The sequence below is a fragment of the Camelus bactrianus genome, chromosome 3 (assembly GCF_048773025.1).
Source record: "Camelus bactrianus isolate YW-2024 breed Bactrian camel chromosome 3, ASM4877302v1, whole genome shotgun sequence".
Lineage (NCBI taxonomy): Eukaryota > Metazoa > Chordata > Mammalia > Artiodactyla > Camelidae > Camelus > Camelus bactrianus.
In genome coordinates this window covers 109,410,948-109,429,752 of record NC_133541.1, presented here as the reverse complement: position 1 = coordinate 109,429,752, position 18,805 = coordinate 109,410,948, and the positions used below count along the sequence as shown (strand labels likewise).

At 40.7% G+C, this 18,805-nt stretch overlaps 1 long non-coding RNA gene across 1 annotated transcript in view; it reads right to left on the bottom strand.

Moving 5' to 3' along the window:
• LOC141577111 (uncharacterized) overlaps positions 1-18,805 on the bottom strand; it is a 742,740-nt gene that overhangs the window by 443,390 nt on the left and 280,545 nt on the right. Inside the window, exon 4 of the long non-coding RNA XR_012505708.1 lies at positions 9,639-9,674. This is a non-coding gene — a long non-coding RNA (uncharacterized LOC141577111). The remainder of the gene's footprint in view (positions 1-9,638; positions 9,675-18,805) is intronic.

Sequence of the window (18,805 nt, the reverse complement as noted above, 5' to 3'; positions counted from 1 at the left end):
CTAAATGTCTGTCAATAGATGACTGCATAAAGAAGTTGTGGTATATTTATACAATGAAATACTACTCAGCCATTAAAAATGATAAAATAATGTCATTTGCAGCAACATGGATGGCCCTGGAGACTGTCATTCTAAGTGAAATAAGCCAGAAAGAGAAAGAAAAATGCCATATGATACCACTCATATGTGGAATCTGAAAAAAAAAAAAGACACATGAACATATATGAAACAGATACAGACTCACAGACATAGAATACAGACTTGTGGTTGTCAGGGGTGAGAAGAGTGGGAAGGGATAAACTGGGAGTTCAAGATTGGCAGATACTGACCGGTATATATAAAACAGAAAAACAAGTTTCTACTGTATAGCACAGGGAAATGTATTCAGTATCTTATAGTAGCTTATGGTGAAAAAGAATATGAAAATGAATATATTTATATTCATGTATGACTGAAACATTATGCTGTACACCAGAAACTGATACAACATTGTAAACTGACTATACCTCAATTAAAAGGAGGGGAGCACAAAAAAAAAAAAAAAAAAAGAACAGCGTGAATTAAAGCATGAATGCAGGAAAAGAGGGGATCCTATTCAGGACCACAGAAGACAGTTCACAGACTATGGTAAAAGGAAATATGGGAAGGTACAATGAGTATGGGACACTAGCACCAGTGATCCCAGGCATGTCATTCTAAACATTAAAAAGTAGCAATGTAATAGGGCGCAAGGCTCTGACCTACTAATCCAACAATCCATCAGTTGACTGGTTTATCTATTTATCCATTTATCTCTTGTACCTCCTTCCTTTTCTCTCTTCATTCCAGAACACCAGTGTCCCTGAACTCTTTCACACACATGCACTCACAAAGGCCCACCTGTCCAACTGTTCTCTAAAAAGCCTGGGGGCTCACTGGCTAGGCAGGAGCTAAGGTTTACAAGCCCCTCACTGATGGAAATCAGAGCTGGGGGACAAGTTATTAGAACACAATTTAGGGTAGCACAGGGTTGAGTGGACGAGATGCCCATTGGCTGACTCAGAGACAAAGGAATAAAAAGAGAGGGAGGAAGGGAGGAATAGAGGGAGGGAGGAAACATGGGGAAGGGGAAGGGAAAAGAGGAGGGAGGAGGAGACTGGAAGAAACTCTAAAACTCCCACTTTCTCCATAATAAGAATGACTGCCAAAACCATTCTTCCTGAGTCACCCTTGTGGGTAGTTAGGGCAGAGAAAGCCTTGTGAGCTGATACTCAGGGACCTACCCCTTGCAGTCTACAAGTATCTCCCTACTAGGTTCCATCTCAGTGCCTAAAATTCCTCCAGTTAGGGATGCAGGCATCTTTAGGAGTACAATGTTAAATGCAAGTAGCTCTAGGAGGAATCCAACATTAAGCTATTAGCAACTATTAGCATTTCTACAGGGATTAGACTCACAGATTCAGGGGTTCTTAGGGCAGGAAGGGATTTTTAGAATTAATTTATGAGATAATTTACTAACACCTGGAACATTAGAACCGTATCCTCAGGGGAGAAAAATACAGACCAGGCTCTGGATTTGTCTCATCCACCTACCTTCATCTCCTCTTCCTCCCTAAGGCATACTCAATTCATTCACTCATTCATTCATTCATTCATTCAACAACTACTTATTAAATACTGTTTCAGACACTGGTGATATAAGGTAACCAAAATAGGCAAGGTCTTGACATTCTAGATGGTTTTAAAGAAACTCTAATCTTTGACTTCTCGTCCTTAGTCTTTGTGTTCACATTCCTGTGGTACGTGACTTCTTGTCCTTAGTCTTTGTGTTCACGTTCCTGTGGTACGTGATAAACCCTAACCCACCCTGCTATTTCCTTTCCTGGAGAGCCTACTTCATTATGCAAAGTCTTCTACAGTTTAGCTCCTAACAGTACTCTAATTTTTTGTTCTGCTTCCTCACACAGACTGTAAGTTGCTAGACGCCAGAGATATCTTCATGCCTATTTATATCCCTTACCAAGCCAAATCCAGAACAAAGCAAGCAATAGGAATGCAAGGACTTGACAATCCTTATGGGTCACAGCTATTTTTTCTTACCATTAAACTCCTGGAATTTAGTAGGTACTATATAGACCTTTTTTCAATAAATAAACACTAGTTGAACATATGCAGAGAAGACACTCTAGGTGGGGTATCTTGGGTAAATGGGCAGAGCACACGGATGAACAGCATTTGCATGGTAGACATTTGAGGCTGGTACCAGGATAAGGAAGAGTATATACTAAAAGGGAACAGGAGAGTGAGAAACTCTGACCTTACAATTTTTTAATGCTTATTTCCCAAGTACAAGGGGGGCTAAAATACCTTCCAACTTGGTACTCAGTGATTGAGGATTGATTTTTCAACTGAACTGACTTATTGACTGATTTATTGCAACCCTCAACATGTACTGCAAGTCTACTGAATGCCAAGCACTCTGCTAGACTCTTGAGAGGACAGAATCTTGGTAAGAATTAAACTCAGATTCTGCATTTGAGTGGATTCTGTGAGACCACTATGTTGTTATTCCAAAAGTCTCTTTTCTGGGTGTCCAGAGAGCAGGCAGCAGATGAACATCTGCAGTTATGAATCACAATGACCTTCAGTCCTTTTGACACAGACTGGAAATACCCAGCGCCACGGGGTGAGACTGAAGCACTCTTCGTGAAATGGTCACGTGGGGCTTCCAAACCTCCTTGGTGCACTGGCCCTACTTTTCAGTTCAATCACACCTTCATGAGTGAGCTCACTTATTCTACAAGTGAATCTGAAATACTGTCTACCTGGCAGACCCTGGAATTAGATAGCCTGGATTCCATTCCTGGCTCCTCTTCTACTAATTGGTGATGTGAACTTGGGCAACTTATTAAATAACAGTGCCTCAATGTTCTCATATATAAATTGGGGATAATAATAGTGCTGACATCTGAGGATTATTCTGAGAAACAAATAAGCTAGTATATGAAAAACACAACTATTTTGTACATAGTACACATGTAGTAACTCTCTGCTGTAGATGTAATACATGCTGGAATAGAGACCTATCTTCCCAGAATTCACTGTTTAGTGACGGAGAAAAGCAATCACAACACAGCAAGAGAAGTGCTGGGTGGGATCAAGCAGAGGTTGAAATGAGAGGGCAGAGGAGGGGCCCTGAACGAGGAGGTCAGGGGGAGCTTCTAGGAGAATGTGAAGACTAAAATGACACATAAAGAAAGGATCAACCCACCAAAGAGCTAGGGAAATAAAGTTCTAGGTGGAGTTTATTTAAATTCTCAGATGTGAGAGTGTGTTACCTGTGTAACTGAATCTGCAGTATTGCAAAGACACCAAAAGAGGAGACAATAACAATAAAAACCAAGTAAAGCAGAAAGGAAAGTGGTAACTCCAGTAGCAAAACCAAGAAAGCGGAATTCTAAGGTGGTTGTGCAGGGGGGAAAAATAAAATCAACCCAGTTTACACTAAAGGAACTCCAAAAAGTTCCAGGATTGGTGATACTAGCACCTCTGGAAGCAGGAAAAGGCAGGGGTAAATAGAGAAGAATGGGTTATAAGTACATTTAAAGTAGTTAAAATTGAAAAAATATTTTAAGTACTGAAGCTGGGGGTTACGGAGTTCATTATACTCTTTAATTTGGTTTATGTTTGAACCTTTCCATTATAAAAAGTTAATAATACTTAGTTCCAGATGTTTTTCCTCCAATCTCCATAGCTGGGAAACTGCCCCTACTTCACCTTGATAGAAAATTGGACATTTATTCTGAAGAATGAACAAAACCAGGATCTCTGAATATGCTGACAGACATCAGGAAGAATTGAGGACAAGGGTATTATATTCAAGACAAAAATACTAAGTGAATAGTTACTACCTGGATGCTGAGACTTCCAGCTTTTGTCTCCAACTGAACTGTCAAAACCATGGAAGCCACATTCTCCAGGCAAGACACTGGAAAATCTTATGAGAGGAATCTAACCAGCTCAAGAATGAAAGACTTGAAGAAGTCATCACCAGAACTTCCCCCATAATGGAGCCAAAACACATAACTTTAAGTTGCAAGTGTGCACACGAAGATTTCAATTAGCTTTTTTGGTTCCTATTTCTAAATATGAATAGATAGTCAAAGATGACTAGACATCTGAAGGAAGCCTTTAAAATGAATGACAGACAAGACAGAAAACAAATAATAAGGGAAAAAGCAACTTGGTAAAAAAAAAAAAAAGAGAGAGAGAGACCATTCAGGAAGATGAAAACCTCAAAAACTAAGCAACAACAATAACAAAAAGCTGCCATTAATATCCTCAGAGAGAAAAGGGGAGATATTGCATTTATAAAGTAAAAACACAATGCTATTTAAAAAGTAATTAGAAAACAAGAAATAACTCTTAGAAATTAAAAATGTGCTAAGGAGAAATGAAAAGCTAAACAAAGGACTGAAAGATGAAGCCAAACACATCTCCCAAACAGAAGAGAAAAAAACAGGGGGAGAGAGGAATAAAAAATATATATATAATAAAAATAGGGAATCCCTCTAGAAGATGCAACATCTGTATGAGAGAGGTTCTGAGAAAAGAAGAAATAGTGGAGAGAAAATAATCAAAGAAATAAATTCAAATGAATTTCCCATAACCAAAAAAACTTGGATTTCCAGATTGAAAGACTCACAATTTGGAAAAGAATAGATTTATAGATATATGTATAACTGAACCATTTTGCTATACACCTGAAATTAACACAACACTGTAAATCAACTATACTTCAATTAAAAAAAATACAATTTAAAAAATATGTCTAAACTGAAAAAATAAAAATCATAAAGAGGCCCTATCTGCATGTTACTTACAGATAAATTTTTAAAGCTAAAAGTATTTAAAACTATTGGGTATGGTGATGTGTTTTGCATAATAACCTTGACAGAATTATCTGACTAAACTTTGATTTAAAAAGAAAAACTATATTAAAATAAAAAATAAAAATAAACAGAAAAATCATGTTCTGGTTCATTAGCAGGTCAAGAACTGCTAAGAACTGATCTAGTCTGATCCCCAACTCTGTTTTATATATCATCTATCAGAGACCCAGAAGAGTGAAGGAAGTTGCCCAGGATCACCCAGGGGTTAGTGGCAGAGACAGAAGGAAGTATCAGATCTCTGAACAGTTTGCAAACTTACGGAGGTTTTGTTTATAGCACCCCGCCAAGATGTCATATCTGTCCAAGCAATCCCTGTGGCATCTGGGCCTCAGGCCTCTCTGAGTGCTGCAGGGACAAGCACGACAGAAGGAGGCTTGAACATTGCTTCTAGGAGCTTACAATCAGATGATGAGGACCCTTACGTGCCAAACCCTTGTAGAATAATTAAGTGCCCCAGGAACTGACTCAACAATTTCCCCAGTCACTCTGGCTCTGCTTTCTCCCTTCTGTCCTCACATTTTGGCTATTGCAGCTTCAGCTCACTGAGTTTACACAGGTGGACTTCCCTTTTTTTCTTACAGTTAGATAAATTTTAAAAATAAAGAAATCTTTATTATTGTACATATGAACAATTATATGTTCTCTAATCTCATATATAACAAAGAAAACAAACCAAACATAAATATCTATATAACAAATACAATAGCTCAAAAGGTAACAACAACAAAATTCAAGCTGAAGGGAGAATTTAGAGGCAATAGGATTCGTCCTACCTATTTTAAAATAGGTTTTATAGGGTTGGCCCAAAAAATGACCAGAAAGGGGAAAGTTGTAAGGAAATAGGCACTCACATACCCTGTTGGTTGAACCACTGATCAAGGCAAACTCTGGAATGCAATACAGCCATTGCTTTCAATAATTAAAATTCACTTACCCTTTGACTCAGCAGTTTCTTTACTAGGAATTTACCCAAAGGTATGCCAAGATATATGGCACAATGAAATTCACTGCAGCATTGTTTATAAAGCAACCATAAGAGAACAAAAAAAAAAAAATAGCTTAAGTATCTTTCAATAGCACAGAGGTCAAATCATTAATTATTGTATATCCGTACAACATAATAATGCACCCTTTAAAAAGAATGCATTAGATCTATCTTGTTGACATAGAAAGATTTCCAAGATACACTGTTTAGTTAAAAAGGCAAGGTTCAGCAGAGTATATTCCCATTTGTTTCACACACACACACACACAAACACACACACATTGTTTTCCAGAAAAAGAGTTGTCATCTTTGAAGAGAGGAATTAGAGCCTAAGAGGAGAGATAAGGAAGAGTGTTGTTTGGTTTTATATCTTTTAGAAAGTTTAAACTCCAATCATACGCAAATATGCCTTTTTTTAATAATGAAGTTTAAAGATAGATAATTTATGAAAAGCAGTAACTAACTCTCATTCAGAGAGGAGAAATTATTTTCCTAACTTCACTCAAATGATAACAGGGCTAGGGCTAAAATTTAAGGCTCTTTCCTGATGTAATTCTTTCCAAAGCTTCCCCGCTTCCAAGTCCCCTGATCTGTAAAATGGGAACATTTTGTCCCTGTCTTCTTCAGAAGATCTCAGAAAAAAGATGACTGAATCCTGAATTTGTTTCATACCTACTTCTTCAATAAATGACTGAATGAATAAATGGGATTTAAGTGAGACAATGAATGTGAAAAATGAAAGATTACTGCTTTGAAAGGGTTAATACATTCTCCCCACCTGAGACTTGACTGTCTGACCCTTGAGTCCCCTTTTGGAAAGAAGGTGAGTATCCCAGTGACTACTATGCCCCGCATGATGGATGAGAGGAACATGAAGGAAGCAGCCACCAAAGGTTTGGCACTGGCTCCTGTTGGCTTTCTGATCACATCGCGGCTGGCTGTCAAGTCCATGGCCCAGCGATTTATGGTGTCCCTGGGCAGGAGCAGCCTGTGCAAGGCTGCTGCTGCGGCAGTCCAGGTTCAGGAGCCGAGCTCTCATTCTCCTTGAAGCTGGAACCATTCCTCCTGTGGGCCAGGAGCTCTTCCTACATCAGAACAGAAAGAATGCACCCTGGTACCTCCCCCAACATCCCCAGCCATGGGTTTCTTACCAGGATTCTTCAGCTGCCAGTACAGTGACTCCGTAGACAACCCAGGCTGGTGCAAGGCAGACATCTTTGCCAAGTCCAGCTTCCCAAATCACTGACAGCAATACAAAGGCATTAACTATCTCTATCTTCACCTTGGACATAGGCCTGACTACTGCAGCATCTCAGAAAGATGAGCAGAGAGCTTCTTATAATTCATTTAACCAACTCTAAGCAGAATGCTACAGAACAGCAAGGGTGGTTAGGACAGAATACTGGTTAAGAGTGTGAGCTCCGGACTCCAAAAGACTGTCTCTAAACTCTGGCTCTGCTATTGTCAGCAGTGTGACCTTGGGCAAGTTACTCAACCTCCCTGTGCTTCAATAGCCTTAGCTATAAAATGTCAATCCTAATAATAATACCCAGCTCATAGGTTTGCTATGACAATAAAAATGAGATAATCCATTTGAACAGGACTTTGTCAATTATACTCAAGGAGGCTGTTTCATAAAGAATGGATCCTGCTTATAATAAAGGGAGGAGAAATCACATCCAGTTGGAAGAATCATGAAAGGCTTCTTGAAAGAGTGAGTCTGTAGGATGTGGATGGTCAGAGATAAAGGAAGGGCAATCCAGACATGAGAAACACTAAAGAAGAATGCATGGGAAGGAAAAGAGGGAACACCCTTAAGGAAAATGTGCAGTTCAGCAAGGCTGGAATGTAGGACAGTATAGGGAAGATGAAACTGATGGCAGATGAAACTGAAAAGGGAAGTTGGCTGTGAGGGCTCTGAATGCCGAGCTAAGGTGGCTGGTTGGGAGCCATTGAAGCTGTGTGAGCTGGCACGAGGCAGGAGCAGAGCTGCACCTTAAAGGAGTCATTTGGCAATGTCTGTCTTGACATGGCTGAGAGGAGGTGCTGCCAGAGCTAAACAACAAAGGTGAGAATGTGATTGGGACATAGCCCTCCCAAACCCTGACTCTTCTGGAGACAACAAACTGCCTACACAGGCTTCTATAAAAGACGAGTTTATTCTGTGGAAGCACTTTTAAAATGCCCCTAGATAATCCCTCAAGTCTCCTTAATTGTAAATGGGGCATCTCAGACTACAGCTCTGTCTCTCTCCTCCCCAAAGTAACATGCACCACAGCCAGATTTGACAGAAGGAGCACTGTACTGAGAACCCTTACCACCAATTCTAAGGTCCATTCAAGTCTCTTCTCCCAAGCTCTATTTCCCCATCTTGTCAATAGTGAGTCTGAATTAGACAAATGTCCATCAGCCTTCAGTTAGTCTCTGACCACTTACAAGATTTTTTTGTTACATCCATATACCCCATTTACTATTATTTACTTAACCTTTTCTTCAGTGAAACAACTTGTTTTTTCTTTATGCTTAAACAAACTTTTTTGAAAAGAAGGAAACTTCTACCACAGCCATGAAGAGAAAACATCTATTTCCTCCTCCAGATAAAAGGTAACCACCATAAAAGGTAAAGAAAAAATGCAAGGAAAACAAAGCATCCTGAAAATCTAGCTAAAGCCTCTTGCTCTCTCCTTTTTTGGAAGAAAGATTGGCAGTTGGTAATGAGGTGACATACAGCAGGAGATTAAGACATTCTCCCTCTGAGGTAACAGCAATGATTAAAAGAGGATTAAAGAGCAAGTATCTTCCCCCAATGGATTCACTGTTATTTAACAGGGTCGCACCTACAATCTTTTTTATAAACCAGACTTACACATTCTCAAAATGTGACAGAACTGAACTCAATGATCTCCAAGAATCCTTCCATTTCATTTTTCTTTTTTGACAAATATTCTTTGAGTACTGTCCTATATCGGGTACTTTACTAAGCTTGGGAGATCAATAAAATGAATAACTGTCCCCTGCTTCTATCAAAGAATTTATAACTGTGCCTTCTCCTCCCAAGTCAGCTGGGAACTTGTTTGGTGCCGCTGGACAGCTCCTCACCTCACTCAGACCTCACTTGCTCTACCTCTGAAGCCTTGAGGTTGAACCGCATGATTATTGCGGGCTCTTCTAGTTCTAGCTTTTTGTAAGTCAATAAAGCCAGGGTGGGAGAATTGGGTATTAAGATAGGGGTTAATGCAGAAACTAGGGCAGAAATGAATTCAGATAGCAACACAGGCAGGTTGATCTGGGAAAGGCTGGAGTAGGTGCTAAGATTGGCTGGCTCAAAATTAAGGGAGTTTGGTACAACCACTTTAGAAAACTGTCAGTACTTGCTAAATCCAAGCTCATGTATATACAATGATCCAACAATGCTATTCCTTAGGGAAAATGAGTGCTTATGTTCATCAAAAGATGTGTACAAGATATATAAATCTACGTCCAGAGAAACCCTAATTTAACAAGACACACACCCAACGTTCATAGCAGCACTATTTACAATAGTCAAGACATGGAAGCAACTTAAATGTCCATTGTCAGATGACTGGATAAAAAAGATGTGGTACATAAATAGAATGGAATACTACTCAGTCAGAAAAAAGAATAAAATAATGCCATTTGCAGCAACACAGATGGACCTGCAGAGTGTCATACTAAGTGAAGTAAGCCAGAAAGAGACTCACCTATGGTATACATAAGGTATCACTTACATGTGGAATCTAAAAAAAAAAGACACAAACAAACTTAGTTACAAAACAGAAACACACTCACAGACATAGAAAACAAACTTGTGGTTACCAGGGAAAAAAGGCAGGTGTGGAGGGATAAATTGGGAGTTTGGATTTACAGATACTAACTACTACATGTAAAGCAGATAAACAGCAAGGTCCTACTGTATAGCACAGGGAATTATATGCAATATCTTGTAATAGCCTTTAATAAAAAAGAATATGAAAAGGAATATATATACACACACACACACACACACACACACACACACACACACACTCATGTAACTGAAACACTATGCTGTACACCAGAAATTAACACACTGTAAACCAACTATACTTCGATAAAAAAAAAGACATGTACAAGAATGTCCATAGCAACTTTTTTCAAAATTGCCAACAGCTGGAAACAATCCAAGCGATCTGCAGCAGGAAATGGATAAATAAAACATGGTAGAGCAACCCAATGGACTACTACACAGCAATGAAAAAGAGTGGGCTGCTGCCACACTTTATAACATAGAAAGTTCTCGTAGACACTGTGTTGAGCATAAGAGGCTAGATATAAAAGAGTACATACTGTTTGATTCTATTTGTATGATGTTAAAGAACTGACAAAACAAATTTATCATAATACAGGTCAGAATAATGGTTGCCTACAGGAGAGAGGTTAATGTTAATTGGAAAAGAGCATGAGGGAAACTTCTGGGCTGCTATAAATGTGCTACACTCTGATCTGGATGGTGGTTACACAGATATGTATATATATGTTAAAATCCATCAAGCTCTATACTTACAATTTATACATTTTAATATGTGTAAGTTATATCTCAACAAGAAGTAAATAAAAAATAATCAAAGATACCAAAGGTTGATGAAAATATTAGGCTGCCGCAAAGACATAAGCAAGAGGAAAGAAAAGAAAGGAAAGGGAAAAAGCTCTGATTTACTCCACTATGGAAAGCCACTTTATGTGCTGCTGCAGACACTCACAATCTTAGAGGGATTATATCTTCAGGTAGATCGCGATATGATTGGGGTCTTCATAGATAACAGGTGTTGGAAAGTGAAATAACAAAAATGAGTTCGAATGAAAGGGTAAGACCCTCGAAGGGGTGAGTGGTAGAGAGGAGACATGGTCAGACATAACAGACCAATGATAACAAAGGGACTATATTTTTGGAGCTAGCTATGTCCTCAAACCTTCACCACACATGCCACTCAAGAAGTTCTAAACATAAACCCTGGACAAAGAGGATGTATGGCAGACTGAGAAATGTACAGGATCAAGTGTTTGGAGATATGAGTCCAAATTCTGATCTACCACCAATTTACAAAACTGAATCACTTCTCTGTACACCTGAAATTAATACAAAACTGTAAATCAACTATACTTCAATGAAAAAAAACTGAAAGAAAAAAAAAGAATGGTAAATATATCAGACTGCTGGCCTTTAATTTTGGGGGATCATGAAGTATTTTGAGACTCTAATGAAAACCATGAATCCCCTCCCCAGAAAAATGCCCATACACACTAAGTTTTGCATATGATTTCAAGAGGTTTGTAGAATCCTTAAAGCCCACCCATGGACTGCAAATTAAGACTCCATAGATTATGGGATTTTTTAAAGTTTATTCTAGGGATGATTTTTCTACATTTTCTTTTTTCAGTGTTGCTGCTACTGAGTCTCTTCTTTCATTCTCTCCCCACTTCCAACGTCACAAACTGCCAAGACTACTACTACTAACTTTGAGCTGCCACTTTCAGATTAGGCTGGGGACCAAAGGGGATTATGACGGACAAACACAGCTGGTCCCAGCCAAGCATTTCCCCCTGCCCATCAGACTCACCCAGGTCTTAGAGGATGTGTGCTTGCTGGAGAGGCAGGAAGTCAATTAATTGCTGGGTAGCTGGAAATCTCTTCTTCCAATTGCAACTTTTCAGTAGTAATTAAAACAAGCAAAGGGAGGGGAAGAAACAGTCTTTTTCCCACCTCTTTCCACCTGCCTATCCCCTCCCTACGATGTGACTGGGACAGGGGCCCAGAAGCCTGGGAGTCAGGACTCTTCTTGTTGAACCTAATTGCTTTAGGACTGCATTTTGTCAAAGAGCAGATCACAGGTCTGAACTCTAACCAATACTCAACTCTAAACCTAACAGTTAGGTTTTCCTTGTCCAATTCAGGCTGGTAGATATCCACAGAGGAAACATTGGGGTCGGGTGGAGAAGGGGAGTTACAGAGAGGGGATGGAAGAAGGAAAAGGCTGGGTTAGTAGTGTGTATGATTTCTCGACTCAGAGAATTAGCCAAACCAATGAAACAGGTGTGGAAGATGGTTGGATGAATGTCTGTCCTCATTTTTGCACGGGTTTCCCTAAAGACCCAAACAGGTCTTTCTCACATCTACACATCTGTCCCAAGTCACCTCCCATTATAATCCAATTCTGCTGACAAATGGCTGGATTTTTGGTTTCAGACCCAAGGAACAGTAACTCTAAAAAACAAAACAACAACAACAACAACAAAAAAAATCGCAAAACCCAAACCAGTAATTAATGGTGAGAGTTTCAGGTAGTGTGGATAGTTGAGAGTGGAGGTGGAAGGGAGAATTAGGTTGTAGCAGTCTTTTTTTTGCCATTACGTCTCTACGCACCCCCAACCCACAGAAATGTACTTTGCAATTAGAGGACCATAAATCTGAGATCAGATATTCCCTTTCACTAGCTGTGAGGTCTTAGACAAGTTAGCTTTCTCTTATAAGCTTCAAGTTTCTTGTCTCTGAAATCGACATAATACCAACTGCTTCTAAGGGCTGCTGGGAAGAGTAAAAGAGAGTACAGAGGAGGAGACTTGGCCAGCAGATGCTCAGTACAAGTTGAGTTCCTCTCCCGCCATTGCCTGATTATCCCTGTTTCCTGATGGGCTGGGCTCAGACAGCCTACTCTTCTGAGCACCCAGGGAAGAACAGAACACAGTCACGGAAAACATGGAAGGGACAGTAGTTGAGGGAGGGTATCACCACTGACAAGACACCCAGAACAGGAGATGCTAGGCTGGGCTGTGAGCTCTAAGGATAAGCAAACACTTTCATGATACTGAGATTATGTGTTTTCCTGTCTCATATCCCAATTAAATCATACATTTTTTCTAAGCAAAGCATTCATTACAATTTCATCTCTGAGGCTGACTGAAACATTCATTCATTCAGCATCTAACAGTACTGCATCTAAGCTGTACTGCAGAGGCTCTGGCATCAGACAACTGGGTACAAATGCCCAGTCTACCTCTTTCTAGGAGTGACCCACAACCAGCATTATAACTTCATTGAGCCTCAATTTCTTGACCTGTAAAAACAGTTCCTACTTCAGAGGGTTGAGTTCTAGCTGAGGTCATTGTTACAAAATATTAAAAAAAAAAAAAAAAAAGCAAAGAATAAGTAATTTGTAAATATTTATAGTTATTACTGTTGTTAGAGCTGGGAACATAAAAAGAATGAGACTTGATTTCCACCCCAAGAACCTTCAGTGCAATAAGGGAGACAGACAAGGAAAAAAAACTGACCACAAAAAGTATACGTGATGCAAAATAAATAACTAAATATAGGGTATGATGGAGTACCCATAGTAGGGACCTTTAACCCAGACTTAGGAGTAAAGAAAGGCCTTCAGAGCCAAGAGAGAGCTAAGCTTAGAAAATGTTCAGGATTATTAAGAGATAGTACAAAGTCCTGGAGGCAGAAAGAAAGACACTGGCATCTTGGGGAACTGCCATTCTGAATGGAACAAGGGCGTATGAGGAGAGAAGTCAAGGAGCCTGCGGTTGGAAAGGACAGCAGGCACCACATCGCAGTTCCTAATACCATGCCTTGAATTTGTTTGTGTTGAAAATGGACCTCCCATTTTATGAATGAGATGAAGGAGGCTAGAAAAGTCACTGCTTGCTGAACCACAAGAGAGCCCAGGACTCTAGATTCTCAATATAGTTCCCATCCTGTCACACCACCAGCTTCATGAAAGGCAGCACCGTGGAAAGGCAAGGCCCAGGCGCCTTCAGCTGTGCCGATACTCCCCGCCTCAGCAGGCCAAGCAGCAGAGAGCTCTGGGACGCAGTCACTTCCTTCCCAGCAGGTGTGACGTTCTCAGGACGCAGACAGCAGGACTGAAAGACTCAAGGAAATCATTCTTCCACTTGAAAATGCCAGTACCAGAAATTAAGATTTGGCAGATGAGGGAAAAGAGAAGTCACACCAAGGAACTATCACTGGAGTCCTTGCTCGTTCTGCAGGAAGCAGGAGTCTGCTTCCTGAGCGAAGACAACAGATACAAACAAAACAAAACAAAGAAACCGCCTTTGGGGAGTGATTTGATAGCAAATGGTGACCCTCTGGAAACATTACATGGGCAAAAACATGAGAGTGGCCTTTGAAATAGTGCAATTTTGCTGAGCTAAAAGAAAAGAAAAATCTGGAAAGAAAAATGAGAGTTGCATTGGTTTCCAAGACTTTGCAAGCAATGGCCAGAATTTGGAACATTATGCGAAGGCAAACCAGAGAAGAAAGACACTCAAGATGATCTGATTGTGAAATGAGGGAGAAAGAGAAATTACAGTCTTTAAATCTGCAGTGAAATATACAAATAGAATCAACACCCTTTGTTCCTTGATATGGATGCCCAAGTACTTCAAGGGAAGGCAGCGGATAAAGGATTTTCAGTGACATTTCAGATTTCAAAACTTGAAGGTTCTTCTGTGGAACATGTGGAGAGGCCCCTTCCAAAGACCCTTATGTGGATGGAACAGACACTCAAGAATACCCAGGCTACTGTGGGAATGAGAGGTATGGGATGGGGATGTTTTTCAGAGAAGAGTGTGTTATGTTGTAGATAACAGAAGGGCACACTTCAGAGAAGGGAAAACAAAAAAGGGATATATTTCAAGAAGAGAATCCAAACTCTCCCTTTTTTTGACATGAAAGGGCAAGCATTGTCTCTGTTATGTGCTTTGCCATTCCATCACACACAGCCTTGGGGTCTCCAAAAATACATCATCTTCACTAGTCAAATTGGATGAAGATTTCCATCATGTGCAAAGTAACTCTGCTTGACACTAGGAGGGAGTCAATGAAGTATAGGGCAGGGATAAACCCAAGAGGAGTTTACAATCTAGTTTGGAAGTGAAAACACATGTGGGAAAAGTAAATGACAGGAGTATATAAGTGTTAATAATAACTGTAGAGGCAACAAGTGCTACTGAAATTCAGAGGGCAAACATTTCTACTGATCTTATCACCCCAGCAAGTCTGAATGCTTCACATAGGGAAGAGTCCTGTTTTCTGCTCCCCTAAGCAGTGTATATATGCAGACCACCAGGCTGAGAGAAGAAGTGTGTATTGGGGGTGCTTCTCCTACCCCCAGCAGGATGTCCGTGAATGCAATCCAATTCTGACACTATCTATCCAGGGTAGCATGATTCTGAAGGTTAAGAGTTCAGTCCTACAAGACTGTCCACCCCTTCAGACTCCAGTTGCAAGCCCAAGCTGTTACCTGTGCTTCTGACCTACCGGTTGCAAACTGGAGGTTCCAACCGCTCCCTCCAACTCGGGATGTCAGTTCCAAGTCCAGGTTGTTACCTGTACTTCCGACTGACCAGCTATATATCAGAGGTTCCCAAGACCCCTTCTCAGAATTGATTAATTTGCTAAAGTGGGTCACAGAACTCAGAGAAACACCCTATTCACTAGATTACCAGTTTATTATAAAAGGGTGTAACTCAGGAGCAGTCAGATGGAAGAGACGCATAGGCAGGCTATGGGGAAGGGTGCCGAGCTTCCACGTCTTCTCCAACACAACACCCTGAATGAAGCTCTCTGAACCCTGACCTTTTGAGGTATGATGGAGGCTTCATTATATAGATATGCTTGATTAACTCATTCACCACTGGTGATTGATTCAACCTCGAGACCCTCTTCCCTCCATGGAGGTAGGGGGACTGGAACTGAAAGTTCCAACCCTCCAATCGCATGGTTGGCTCCACTGGCAACCAGCCTCCCACCTTGGGTGATATCCAAAAGTCACACCGTTAACTTAACAAAAGACACCTATATATGCCCTCCTCTGGAAATTTCAACGGTTTTAGCCCTGTGCCCTGTGAAATGGGGATAAAGATCAAATGTGTACTTCTTATTATAAATCACAGTATCACAGACAAAAATACTGTTCCCTTCCTTTGACAGTCCTATGAGAAAACTGATTTTAAAATAAGCGAGTTTTGAAGCGTATACATGGTTTTCAGGAATACATTCCTTAGGCAAAATTATTATCTTCCATATTGTGCAGTTAAGGAAACTAAGGCCTATAAGGAATGTGGGTAACCTGTCCAGAGCCACAGTACTACGTCGCAGGAGGTGGCATCTGATGCCCAATAGCTGGCCTTCGGAACCATGCTCAGAACCACTACCTTGCGTTAGAGAGAAGAAAGGCCAGCTGAGCTGCCTCTGAGCTGCTTTGGGGTGAGCCCCAAATAAGATTTTTCAGCTATTGATCACAAAAAGCAATCTCACTTCCTCCATTATTGGTGCATTTTAATTAGTGTCAACATTAATCAACAACCTCAACATTAACCTCTTTTGGACTTCAGCCACAACACAAATATTTGTATGTATACAATGTATGCCAATGGTGTTTAATTCAAATTTATACATCAGAAATCTTTTCTTTACTTTTTAATTACACTATGCTTCCATTTACAGTTATCTAGTCAAACACAATTTATACTCACAAACACATGGGCAGGGAAATGAGCAGTGGTGTTGATGTCACTGCGAGGCATTGGCTGCAGCTTTCAAAGGGACCCAAACTTCCCAATCTGTTTGAAGCACATTTTCCTGTTAGGTCAGAGATTCTCCTTCAAGGAATGGGTTACCTTTGGGATGTGAATCATTGGGCTCGTGGAAAGGAGAAAGGAAGACAGCATCTGTGTGCCAGACTGTGCAGTAAATGCTTCCCAGGCTTACCTCACCACCTTCACCACCAGTCTTCGAGGTAAGTAATTTGTCATGTATACATTTATGTGTGTGCACATACATACACACACACATAAACACACATATGTGTATAGAGACAGTGGTAGAGTAGAATTCAAAATCTGCTCAATCTGATTCCAAATCCCAGCAGTGAGAACACAACTGCAAATTTCCTACCAGTACATTTGACTCCTGGAAGCGCTGCCTGGCTTGGCTGACCTACAGCACCAGGGTATATGGGGATCTTAAAAGTGGAGAAGAGAGGATCTTCCCTGTCAGAGGTGGGAGACAGTCTTCACCCCAGCTGAGAGGCAACAGACGGGACTGAAAAGAGCTTTTCACATTTAATGTACGCAAAAATCACAAGTCAGCAAAGGAGCCCTGGTGAAGTAGCCCAGGGGGGTCAGTCTCCTGAGGCAGGGAGCAGGACAGAAAATAGTAGGAATGGATACCAAGAGGAGGGACAAACGGAATAACCAGCACAGGTGGTAAGGAATCTGAGAATTCTTCACATAGGGTAGTTTAGGCAAATGTGGATATTTCTAAACAAGGAGTAACTACCCGGCGAGAACATACTTACGATAATACAACTTGAAGGGCTGATGTGTACAGCAGAGAGCAGACAGTGATCCAGTGGACAAAACAATAAAGAGTGGGTCAAACACGTACGTAGGCTTGCATCTGATTAAAAGAAACATTTAACCAACATGAGGAAGGACGGCTTTACAGAGCTCTGAGTTTGCCATCACCAGAAATCTTTCAGCATAGCGTACATGCTACCTGTTGAGGGGTCTATAGAAAAGGTCTCACCCTAAAAATGGGTCCGGGTGACCTCTGTAGTGTCTTCCAACCTGAGATCCTATAAATGTGTGATTTTATGACAAGCCAGGCCAGCAGATCTCACGGGAGATTGCTGAGTCAAACTGTGCCAGGAGCACAGCCTCAGGACTCTGGAGCTGAAGCTCAGCCAGTCTATGCCTTCCCTGCTCCTTGACATCGGGAGCAATGTTACTATGTTGCCATATCTGTCCTGACAGCTGGAGCCTCCTTCCTCATAACACTGATACCTCCTGACCTCTCTGGAGGATTCTCGCTCTTCTTTGGTGAATGCATTGCCAAGAGCATCTCATTCGATGATTTGTGCATTCAGAGGGTCTCACACTAAAAGCATGGGAAATGAGCAGCCATTTGGGGTGAAAATGAATCCCTCTAAAATTCACATATCATTGTTACCTAAAAGAACAAGTGGTTGGCCCTGTCTTTGCAACTGTGTGACTCCTGAGGTTAACTAAGAAAAGGCGATTAGTGTCAGATAGACCTGAGTTCAAACATTGGCTTCACTACTTAGTAGATGTATGGCCCCAGACAAATTACTGGCTTCTTGAACTTCTATCCCCTCTTCAACAAAATTGGGATATTGATACCAAGAGCTCAAGATAATTAAGTGATGGAAGGTAGCGAAGACACAGGAAATACTCACTGAACAGTAGCTATTATTACCATTGTCATCATTATCAGAAGAGTGGATAGAATGCCCTGGGTCCAGGAGAAAGGGTCAAAGACCAGAGAGGAAAGTTATAAATGAGAAGTTGAGGAGCATTTTCAAGTCCTTGCCAATGTTCTCTGTCTCTTTGTGTGTTTAAGTAGCAATCTTTCTGATGCTCAGTATTTGCCCTTCGGTGATAAGGATATAGTAACCTTTGCCCTACTTAGTAATCTCATGAGAGAACAAAAAAGATGTTAAGGAGATCACCTCTTCTACTTGTCACAAATTCCAGTGCTGACCACATCCAGTAAGCAAACCTTAATGAGACAACTGGGTGGGTGGAAATATCGTCTATTGGGAGTGGAGGGCTCTGGAAAACAGTCATCACCTAAAGGTGGGAAGTTGCTACTCAACTCTGTCTACACATCGCCAGCTGCTCTTACATCTAGTTTTCTATGAAATCTCTGAAGTTTTAAGTGGAGAACTAATTCAAAATTCTAAAACCTCTATGGGTCAAACAATACCCATCTCTGGGCACCAATTTTCTCTCTCTAATAAAATATCCCCCCCTCAAAAAAATATCAGGAGGTAGGGGCACAGAAAGATCCAGCAATTTG